Source organism: Eptesicus fuscus, chromosome 3, assembly GCF_027574615.1.
Source record: "Eptesicus fuscus isolate TK198812 chromosome 3, DD_ASM_mEF_20220401, whole genome shotgun sequence".
Classification (NCBI taxonomy): domain Eukaryota; kingdom Metazoa; phylum Chordata; class Mammalia; order Chiroptera; family Vespertilionidae; genus Eptesicus; species Eptesicus fuscus.
The window spans coordinates 42,562,863-42,574,963 of record NC_072475.1 but is presented as its reverse complement, the minus strand read 5'-3'; positions in this window follow the sequence as shown (position 1 = coordinate 42,574,963).

The following is a 12,101-nucleotide window of genomic DNA, read 5'->3' as shown; positions in this document are numbered from 1 at the left end:
TGTGTTTAAAAGCCCTAGCCAGTTTGGCTCAGTGGCTAGAGTGTTGGCCGGTGGACTAAAACGCCCCAGGTCCTATTCCAGTCAAGGGCATATGCCTCGGTTGCAGGCTCAATCCCCAGTAGGGCCGTGCAGAAGGCAGCCAATTGATGAGTTCCTTTCTCATTGATGTTTCTATCTCTCTTTCCCTCTCCCTTCCTCTACTCTCTAAAAATCAATAAAAAATATTTAAAAAATAAGTAAAAGCTCCCAGATGGTTCTGATTCACACTCATTTCATTGACAATAGAAGTGTTGGTGAGGCTGTAGAGCCTCAGGAACTCCTATGCACTGTGGGTGGGAGTAAAACATTTTGGAAAACAATTTATCATGGTCTCTTAAAATAAAAGATGTATAAATCATAAGACCCAATGAATTTTTCTCCTGGGTATATTCTAGCACTGCACTGCTGGTCCTATGTGGCTATTAAAATTTAAATTAACTAAAATTAAAAATTAAGTTCCCCAGTCACAATAGCAACATTTTTTTTCACAATAGCTATATGTCAAAAGTTCAATAACCACATGTATATTAGTGCAGAATTATGTAATGGAATATTATGCAACAAAGAGCTTAATTAACTGTACCCATCAACATGGTTCAACTCAAGAGCATAATATATTTTTTCTTTGTTATTGAATTTATTTGGGTGACACTGGTTAATAAAATTAACCACTAAATTAAGTAAGCAAGTAGAATTACTCCTCTTTTGGTATCTAGCGAAGGTCCATCCATGTTGTCACAGTTGGTAAGATTTTTTTTATGGCTGGCTAATATTCCATATATAGGTTTCAGGTGTACAATTCTATAATACATCATCTGTGTACTGCATTGTGTATCACCATCCCAAGTCAAGTCTCCTTCCATCACCATTTATCCCCCCTATATCCTCCTCTTCTACCTCTCCCTACCCCTTTCCCTCTGGCAATCACCATACTGTTGTGTGTGTCTATGAGGGTTTTTTTAAAATTTCTTTATTGATTAAGGTGTCACATATTTGTCCTCATCCCCCCATTTCCATCCCACACCCCTCTCCACGGATGCCCCCACCCCCCTGTTGTCCTTAACCATTGGTTAGGCTTGTATGCATGCACACAAGTCCTTTGGTTGATCTCTTCCCCCTACCCCACCCTCTCCTACCCTCCCTCTGAGGCCTGACAGTCCGATTGATGCCTCCTTGTTTCTGGGTCTGTTCTTGTTCATCAGTCTATGTTGTTCATCATTTCCCCTAGATGAGTGAGATCATGTGTTACTAGAAATATACTTATAAGAACCGAATGTGAGACGAGCAATAATAGTTATGCTGACAGGCAAATGAATCAGTCTGTAGTTTCTTCCTGGACCAACAGTTCTTTTGAGACACAATTTCAATGTCCACCAGTTCCTTATGTGTACATGTCAGCACTGACTTTTCAGTTCTGGATGGTGGACAAATGGTGGTAATGCAGGTCCGACTCCCTCTGGTTTGGTCTCGCCTGGACCCAGGAGCGTGGCCTCACCCAGACCCAGGGATGCGCGGTCTCACCCGGACCCGGGGGCGTGTGGCCTCACCCGGGCCCAGGACCCAGCCTCACCCGGATGCAGGGGTGCGTGGCCTCTCCCGGACCCAGGGGCGCGCGGCCTCACCCGGGCCCGGGGGCGCGTGGCCTCACCCAGACCCAGGGACGCGCGGCCTCACCCGGACCCAGGGGCGTGCGGCCTCACCCAGACCCAGGGGCGCGTGGCCTCACCTGGACCCAGGGGCGCACGGCTTCGCCCGGACCTGGGACCCAGCCTCACCCGGACCCGGGTCCCAGCCTTGCCTGGACCCAGGGGCGCACGGCCTCACCCAGACCCGGGACCCAGCGGGGCTTCGTCTTCTTGATCCCAATTCCTGTCGGTCAATTCTCTCTCAGCAATTCCTTCAGCCATTTTCTCAAAGCTCCGGGGCGGCTGCCGCGGAACTCGCTGGGTGGCGGGCTTGGCGAAGCTCCGGTGTGCCCGGTGTGCGGCGGCGGGCTGGTCCAAGGTTGCTGCGACGACGCTCGGGTCTGCAGCGGTGGCTGGTCGCCAGGCGAGCGCTCCTGGATCCGGGACCCAGCGGGGCCTCGTATTCCCGATCCCAACTCCCATCGGTCAATTCCCTCTCAGCAATTCCTCCGGGCATTTTCTCAGAGCTCCAGGGCGGCTGCTGCGGAACTCGCTGGGCGGCGGGCTCGGCGAAGCTCCAGTGCGGTGCGCGGTGGCGGGCTGGTCTGAGGTTGCTGCAACGGCGCTTGGGTCTGCAGCGGCGGCCGGTCCGGGCTTGCGCACCTGGCCGCTTCCAGGGCGCAGAGATTCTCGAAGGACTCGGAGGTCAGCAAGCGCGGAGTCTCCCACCCCATGTCCCCCAGGGGCTCGTCTGTCCTTGCTCGGCAGCGAGCGGAGCCTTCCCCTCAGCCAGAGACCGCAGGGGGAACGGCGCCGAGCACGTTCCACGCCGCCATTGTGTCGCCAGAGCCGTAGTTCTTAAAGTGTGGTCTTTGGGTCACCGGCATCAGCATCATCCCGCGTCCCCCTCTCTTTTATTCTAGTTGTAGAGCATCCGCTCAGCCAGCCCTCCGGTGGTTCTGGATGGTGTCTGCTCTGTTTTCCAGTTGTAGTTTCAAAATTGTTGTGGTAGGCAACAATCAGGCGTCCGCCCTATGCCGCCATCTTGGTCCTCTCTATGAGGGTTTTTTTTGTTTTTTGTTTTGTTTGTTTAATCCCTTCATCTTTTTCACCCTTAAGAGCATAATATTGAATGATAAAAACAAGCTGCAAAATATATGAAGTATGATATTACATAATGTGTGTGTATTCTAAAGTATACATATTTAAACAATATATTGTTTAAAATTCATGCATATGCAGTAAAACAAAAAGTAAGAGAATAATAAATGCACAATTCAGGACAGTTATCTATTTGGAGGAAAGAGAGATGAATATGCTTGTGAAGGCCCTTGTGGAAGACTTCAAAGACATTAGTAGTTGTAGGTGGGGTATGTAGAAGGACTTTAACTTTTCATTTTACATTGTTATATAATGTTTAAGTTTTTTTCATCATGGGCATATTTTATTTATTTTATTTTTCATTACAATTAACATTAAATATTTTATACTAGTTTCAGGGATATAGCATAGTGGTTAGATATTTATGTAATTTTTGAAGTGGTCACCTGATAATTCTAGTATCCACCTGGCACTACATAGCTATTACAATAGTATTGGCTATATTCCCTGTGCTGTACTTTACATCCCTGTGACTATTTTTTAACTACCAATTTGTACTTCTTTTTTTTTAAATATATTTTTATTGATTGTCAGAGAGGAAGGGAGAGGGAGAGAGAGATAGAAACATCAATGATGAGAGAGAATCATTGACTGGCTGCTTCCTGCAGGCCCCCTATGGGGGATCAAGCCTGCAACCCAGGCATGTGCCCTGACTGGGAATCCAACTGGTGACCTCTTGGTTCATAGGTCGATGCTCAACCTCTGAGCCACACCAGCTAGACCCAATTTGTACTTCTTAATCCCTTTACCTTTTGTTGTTGTTAATTCTTACCTGAGGATATTTTTTCCATTGATTTTTTTAGAGAGAGTGGAAGGAGGCAAGGGAGAGAGAGAGAGAGAGAGAGAGAGAGAGAGAGAGAGAGAGAGAGAGAGAGAGAGAGAGAAACACTGATGTGAGAAAGACACATTGATTGGTTGCCTCTGCACACACCCTACTGGGGCTGGGAATTGAACCAGCAACTGAGATATGTGCCCTTGACTGGGAATTGAACCCGAGACCTTCTGATGCCTGGGCCGATGCTCTAACCCTGAGCACACCGGCCAGGACTCTTAAGTTCTTTATGTTTTTCACTCAGCCCCTCAACCCCCTTCCCATCTGGCAACTATCTGTATCTATGAGTCTGTTTGTTCATTTATTTTGTTCTTTAGATTTCACATATAAGTGAAATCATATGGTATTTGGTTTTCTTTGTCTGACATTTCACTTAGTACAATACCCTCTTGGTCCATCCATGTTGTCACAATTGGTAAGATTTTATTATTTTTTTTATGGCTGGTTAATATTCCATTGTATATCTGTACCACATTTTCCTTAAAAAGAAAATCCTCACCTGAGGATGTGCTTATTGATTTTGGAGAGAATGGAAGGGAGAGAGTGAGAGAGAAACATTAATGTGAGAGAGAACATCAATTGGTTGCCTTCCTTAGGTGCCCTGATGTGGGATTGAACCCGCGACCTAGGTATGTGCCCTGACCTGGAATCAAACCCAAAAACTTTCACTAAATATGACAACATTCCAACCAACTGAGCCACACTGGCCAGGGTTGTATCATCTCTTCTATATTTAATCGTCTATTGCGGGGTGGCGGGGGGGGGGGGGGGGGCACTTAGGTTGCTTCCGTATCTTGGCTATTGTAAATAATGCTGCAATGAACATAGGGTGCATATATCTTTTCAAATTAGTGTTTTGGATTTCTTCAGATAAAAACCCAGAAGTGGAATTGCTGGGCCATAAGGTAGTTTTATTTTTAAATTTTTGAGGCACCTCCATACTGTTTTCCATAGTGGCTGCACCAATTTTCAGTCCCACCAATGCAGGAGGGTTCCTCCATGGGCACATTTTAAGAACAGTTATATTGAGGTATAATTGATATAAAATAAGCTGTTTCAACACTACACTCTGACAAGTTTTGATAAATGTATACAGCTGTGAAACCATCATCACAATCAAGATAATAAACAGTCTATTATCCTCCAAATTTTCTATGTGTCCCTTTGGAATTGCTCTCTCTTGCCCTTCCCCACTCCATTCTGATTGCCAGGTGACCACTGATCTGTTACTGCGCATTGCTTTAACATTTCCTAGAATCTTTGTATCCTTCCTTCTTTCCTTATACTATGTTTATTTAAAGCTATACATTTCACCTCCGACAATTTGATATGTACTAGTTTCAATTGTAGGAATTTTAAAAAAATTCAGTGATTTATTTGTTGGAACTATGAGTTATTTAGAAATATACTTTTTAGTCTACAAATGTATAAGAGGGTAGTTATTTTTTTGTTAATCATTTTTAGTGTAATTGTGACTAAAGAGGCAGCATAGAAAATTGGTTATGAACTTTAGAAGTTAGAGCAAGAATCTTGTTGGGATCTTTCTCTGCAGACCTCTCCAGTCAAAAGCAGCAGCCCTCCAGGAATCCTCAATTAAAATATGTATGGGCCACCCCAAGAGACTGATGGACATGACCTGGCTGAGTCTACACAGTCACCAAACCTAGTAATGTTATGCTGAGGCTTCCAGGTCAAGAGAAACATTTTTTTCAAAACCCCTTAATCATGAGGGGTCATGTCTGTTCTTTTATTTCTCCCATTCCCAGTAAGAGACAGTCACAGGATGTGAAGAACAGTAACACTGCAGAGAAAAGACACCTCCTTCATCCATGAAAAGATGGTGCTGATAAAGCATTTAATTTTATGCCCATCTTTCTACACAGGATTTATATATATATATATATACTTTTTACAGAGAGGAAGGGAGAGGGATAGAGAGCTAGAAACATCGATCAGCTGCCTCCTGCACCCCCCCCCACTGGGGATGTGCCCGCAACCAAGGCACATGCCCTTGACTGGAATCGAACCTGGGACCTTTCAGTCCGCAGGCCGACGCTCTATCCACTGAGCCAAACTGGTTTCAGCTCTACACAGGATTTCAAGTCCATTCCTAAGAGGGAACCCACCAAGGACCTTCCAAGTCCAGACAGTAGAAACTGCCCTGCTGCTAAACCTCACAAGTCTTGCGAAGACCAAAATACTGCCCCATGGAAAGGATGGGGATTGAAATTGGAAGCTATAGTTCAGAAGATCATGGTCCCCAAATATTAGGAGTGTGTCTTCAAACAGTGCAGAGACTGAGGGAGACATAGTTGCCGTGGATGACATACTGTCTCTGAAGTGGCCCTCCTGAAGGTGGGAGTGTTGCTGCTCAGGATGCTGAGATGGAGAAGAGAAAAGGTGGGGTGGTATCCGACCCAGTCTGTCCAACAAACCAGGAGTTGAATGTAGAAATGCCCCTTGAGAGGTCTTTAGAGGAGAGGTGTGGCAGTGGGGACCACAAAGTGAAGACAGAGACACACCCAGACCTGGTCACTGCTGGAAAGGAACCCCCTGGTGCCAGGGCATCCGAACCTCACAGAAGTCTGGGAGTAATCTAGGGAGACCAGATAGTTCTTTAGGTGGAACAGCATCTTGAATATTTTCTGATTCAAAGAATGTACCTCCAGTGGGTGTACTAGCCCCTCAGGCAAACTCCAAGGCTGAAGAGAAGGAGACTGATCCAGTGACCATTTCCCCAAACAAGAGGGTTTCCCTTCAGGAAAGAAGAAGGGGAGACCCACTGGTAGTGTGAATAAGCAAAAGAAACAGAAACAGCCACTGCCCAAGCCCCCCTCAGCCCCCTCAGAAACCAGAAGCTTCTGCAGATGGAGAGCCAAAGCCAAAAAGGCAGAGGCAAAGGAGGAAGAGAAGGGGCACAGCCAAGGAAGTGGAAAACCAAATACGCAGCGTAGAACCCCAAGAACCTCAGATCAAACTAAAGAATGCCACTCAGCCACTGGCTAAGACTGATGCCAAGAACAAGCCCCTCTTATATCCATGCAGTAAACTAGTGCGAACTTAGAGCTGTTTGTACAATCACCAATGCTGAAGAAGAAGAGACTAAATTGCTGAGGGTTCAGAAGGAGCAGAGGTCTTTGACCTCCCACCCATCAGCACTGAAAACAAGGTGCGCTCAGCCTGTTCCTTCATGCTGCAGGGACCGGTGGTGACAGGCAGTCTTCTGTTATGGGGCACCTGGTTTGCTGGCTGTGTGGCAAGTGGGGTAGTTACCAGAAACATGGGCGACCTCTTTTATCCTCAAGATTATGCAGCTACTCTCCCAAAGAACCCAGCTCCTAAGAGGGCCACAGACATGCAGAGCAAAGTGTAAGGCAGAGAAGAATGAAAAGGAAAGTAGTTTGTGAACTCAAGATTGCTGAGACTAGGAATCTAAGCAGATCTTTCATCAGCAAGTATGAGGAAATTGGCAAGAGATGTGGCCTTAACTTAGTAGGAATTAAGTATGCAGGTAGAATTACTCCTCCTTTGGTATCTAGCGAAGGTCATAATAACAGGGTGGAACAGGTAGCCAGGGAGGAAGTGAAACCTGGGCATGGAAAATGTTGGCTTTGGCCCTAGCCAGTTTGGCTCAGCAGTTAGAGCGTCGGCCTGTGGACTGAAGGGTCCCAGGTTCGATTCCGGTCAAGAGCACATGTCCGGGTGGTGGGCTCGATCCCCAATAGGGGGCATGCAGGAGGCAGCCAATCAATGATTCTCTCTCATCATTGATGTTTCTAGCTCTTTCTCCCTTCCTCTCTGAAATCAATAAAAATATGTTTTTAAAAAAGAGAAAATGTTGGCTTTGGGTAGCTTGGCAGAATTACTCAATTACTCTCAGGAGGAGTATCTTAATGACCCATTTCATAATTGCATTTACCTTCTGCATGCTAAATTGTGCCTTTATAATGCTTGCTTAGTGAGAAGCTCCAAACCTTTCTGGTGGTTCCCTGAGAAAGGTAGCTAGCCACACACGTTAAGAAACATCTTCATGGTGTATTTTAAAAATATTACTTATTTTGTATAGATTTCTACAATCATGCATTATATGTGAAATAATCTGTGTTAGGGCTCTAAACTCTGTTTTGCTTCATATTTTAGACCACAAGGCTCACCTCAAACCTAACATATGAGCAGGTTGTGTTTTTTGCAAAGGACATTGTCAATTATAACAATCTTGGCACAGAAAACCTAGTCACATGTCTATGAGATGGGAAAAATATGGCAAGATAACATCTAGAGAAATATAAATGTGGAGGTGAGAAAGGGAAAATGGTGCAATGTGGTCTTGAGAAATTTGAAATTTCTCAACTATATGGCAACCACTCTTTTTTAAAAAAAAATATATCTTATTGATTTTTTACAGAGATGAAGGGAGAGGGGTAGAGAGTTAGAAACATCGATGAGAGAGAAACATCGATCAGCTGCCTCCTGCACACTCCCTACTGGGTATGTGCCCACAACCAAGTGACTGGAATCGAACCTGGGACCCTGGAGTCCGCAGGCCGATGCTCTATCCACTGAGCCAAACCGGTTAGGGCTCAACTATGTGGCAACCACTCTTCATTTTAAGTTATTGCAAAAGTCAAGAACAAGTTTCTGAAGGAGAAATATGTTACAAGTGATGGAAAGGAAACCTGTAAGAGAACCTATAAGCAGAAATGCCTTCACTAGTGTATAAGTAACAGGTATAAGAACTCAAAGATAGTTAAGTTCACACATAAAAAGGGGCTGCTAACTTTCCACATTAGTTAGGGAAAAATAAAATAAACTATGCCAGGATGGGATAAATGGATTATACCTAGAGCTAGAAAAATAGTGGTTCTTTTTATTTTTATTAAAATATATTTTATTTATTTTTTACAGAGAGGAAGGGAGAGGGATAGAGCATTAGAAACATCGATGAAAGAGAAACATCGATCAGCTGCCTCCTGCACACCTCCTACTGGGGATGTGCCCACAACCAATGTACGTGCCCTTGACTGGAATCGAACCTGGGACCCTTGAGTCCGCAGGCTGACGCTCTATCCACTGAGCCAAACCGGTGTCGGCAAATAGTGGTTCTTTTTAAAATATATATATTTTTTATTGTTGATAGTATTACAGATATCTCTCATTTTCTCCCCCTTTCCCTCTTCCTCTAAAATAGTGCTTCTTGATTGGCTAGCATACATTCATATGTTAACCCTTCAACAAGTCTGTATTAAGCACCTATGATGTGTTAAGCATGGTGCCATACACTGAGCTATAAAAATGGATGAGCGCCACAGCCAGTTTTGCTTAGTGGATAGAGCCTTGGCCTGAGGACTGAAGGGTCCTGGTTCCATTCCGGTCAAGGGCACGTATCTCGGTTGCAGGCTCCACCCCCAGCCCTGGGCCCCGGTCGGGGTGCATGCAAGAGGCAACCAATCGATGTGTTTCTCTCACATTGATATTTCTCTCTGTCTTTCCCTCTCTCTTCCACTCTCTCTAAAAATCAATTTATTTCATTGTATATATGTACCACTTCTTCGGGTGAGGATTAAAAAAAATAAAAAAGAATGAGACTTTGTACCTGATCTTTAGAAAAGCACATCCTCTTAGGGGAGGCAGAAATGTAAATAAATCCCTGAAATGTATTCATCTAATTGAAATATAATTCATATATATATATATTCTTTTACTTCCCCTTTCAATTTCTATCTGTCATCAAGGCCTTGTACCCAGCTAGCTGTTAAAATTCTCCCCAGGATAGTAACTGCTGATGAAGGTGTGAAGTACTATTAATAGGGAATTCTTTTTTTAAAAAAATAGGGAGGAGACCAGGAATGGGTTGGAAGAGTTTAGTGAGGAAAAAAAGGATGGCCTACGTAATACTTTCAACAATAAAAATTTAAAAATAAAAAATAGGGGGTTTTATTCCATTGTATATATGTACCACTTCTTCTTTATCTGTTCATCTGCTGATGGACACTTAGGTTGCTTCCAAATCGTGGCTATTGCAAATAATGCAGCAATAAACATATGAATATATATGTCTTTTTTTTTTTTTAATATCTATGTCTTTTAAATGGTGCTTTGGGTTTCTTTGGATAAATATCCAGAAGTGGAATTGCTAGGTTCTTTCTTGTCTCTTGTTATAGTGTTTGTTTTAAAGTCTATTTGTCAGATATAAGTATTGCTACTATAGCTTCTTTTTTTTCACGTCCATTTTCTTATTCTTTTTAAAAAATATGTTTTTATTGATTTTTTAGAGAGAGGAAGGGGAGAGAGAGAGAGAGAGAGAGAAAGAAACATTGATTGGCTGTGTCCTGCCCAGGCATGTGCCCTGACCCAGAATTGAACCAGCAACTTCTTGGTGCATGGGCAATTTCCATTTTCATGAAATATCTTTTTCCATCCTTTACTTCCAGTCTCTGTGTGTCTATTGATCCAAAGTGAGTCTCTTGTAGACACCATATGTAAGGATCTTGTTTTGTTACCCATTTGTAACCGGAACCCAAGTGTGGCTGCCTGCCACCAGAAAAACCAAATTCGTGAAACAGATGCTGGTGAAAAAGGAAAGAGGTTTATTCAAATGCAGGCATCTTGAGAAGATGGACGCTGTCACAAAGCCCATCTTAACATCTCAGTGCAAGCAGAGGTTTTTATAAGGAGGGAGAGGGAAAGCAGAACAAAAATCAAGGGCGGGCGGTGGTTGAAAAGTTCTCTACATGCAGGCCAGCATAGTTCTTTCTGATGAGGATCTTGAAACTGGTCAAGTGATGGTCTGGGGTGCATCATTCTGGTCTTCATCATCCTGGTTCTATGGTTTAAGGTCAGTAAATCTCCTGGAACTGGGATGACTAAAGCAGGGGTTCTCAAACTTTTTAAACAGGGGGCCAGTTCACTGTCCCTCAGACCGTTGGAGGGCCGGACTATAGTTTAAAAAAAACTATGAACAAATTCCTATGCACACTGCACATATCTTATTTTGAAGTAAAAAAACAAAACGGCAAAAACACCCGCATGTGGTCCGCGGGCCGGGCCGTAGTTTGAGGACGCCTGGACTGAAGGTTGGGGCTGCATCTTCTGAAGTTAGTTCTTAGTATTCTTATACAAACACGCTGCTTATCTACAATTTACATATTAGTCAGAGTCAGCTTTTACTGAAACAATGTCAAAAGAATGGTGGGGTGGGTTACAATTTCCCACTGTTGCACATTCAGTCACCATATGTCTTTTGATTGAAGCATTTAAGCTATTTGCATTTAAATTAATTGTTGATAGATATGTATTTCATGCCATTTTATTATTCATATTTTTATCTTTCTTCTTCTTTGTCCCAAGTAGATCCTGGGAAGGGATCTGGGGTGTTTATCTAAGGCGCCCCTTTTGATAAACGTTAACAGTTCAGGAGTTGGGACATTCAAGTAGTTGCTAGCAAAGAGGCTACTCTACGCAAGCAGGACCAAAGGCAGGCTTAGGACCAAAAAGACCAGAAGCTTTAACTTAGATTTTAAGCATACGCAAAATAATTCAATTAACTGCTGGAGGAATTACACCACATGAAACATATGCAGATGCAAATCACACAGCACTTTATTACCCACACAAGTTCCTGATGCTGCGGGTATAGGCTTAATGGAGATGCCGGTGGTGGTGGTGCTGTCCTCTGGGGTCGGGCAGCTGGGCTGGGGGGGCCGGCGTTCCTCACCCGAGAGCTCGGTCGCGTCCTGATAGGGAGGTGCTAGCCGTTCTTCTGTTGTCTGGCAGGACTGACAAAAGGACGTGCCTTTGTGGCTGTCTCGACAGGCGAGCACCGCTGGCTGGGATCTATTTTTAAAGCCTGTTCCGTACCCGCAGCAGGTCAGGTGGCTATCAATGAATTACGTCAATGCACACATGTTAATCTCAAACAGGGGAGGGGCTACATGTGGTTATCTAGGGAGAGTGCATCACTCACACAGATGGTTATCTTGGCAAGTCACTCTGAGTCAGTAACTGAAGTTCAAATCCTTATCTCTGGGGTAGACATGCGTCAGGGCAGTGGGGAATGTGTCCTTAATGTCACACTTGAAGTTTCAAGGAAACATTTCAAAACCTTCCTAACGTTTTTAGACATTCTTTAAGCATTTTTAAACATTTCTATATTTTACTACAACATTCTTTATCTTAAAGAAGACACTTTCAAATTTCTTGTGATACTAGTTTGATGGTGGTGAACTCCGTAGTTATTCTTGTCTGGAAAGCTCTTTATCTGTCCTTTGATTCTGAATGATAGGCAGTAAATAAAAACAATGAAATCTTGCCATCTGCAGCAACATAAATGGACCTAGAGGATATTGTGCTGAGTGATATAAGTCAGACAGGAAAAGATAAATGCCATATGATTTCACTTATATGTGGAATCTAAAAAACAAAATACATGAACAAGCAGAACAGAA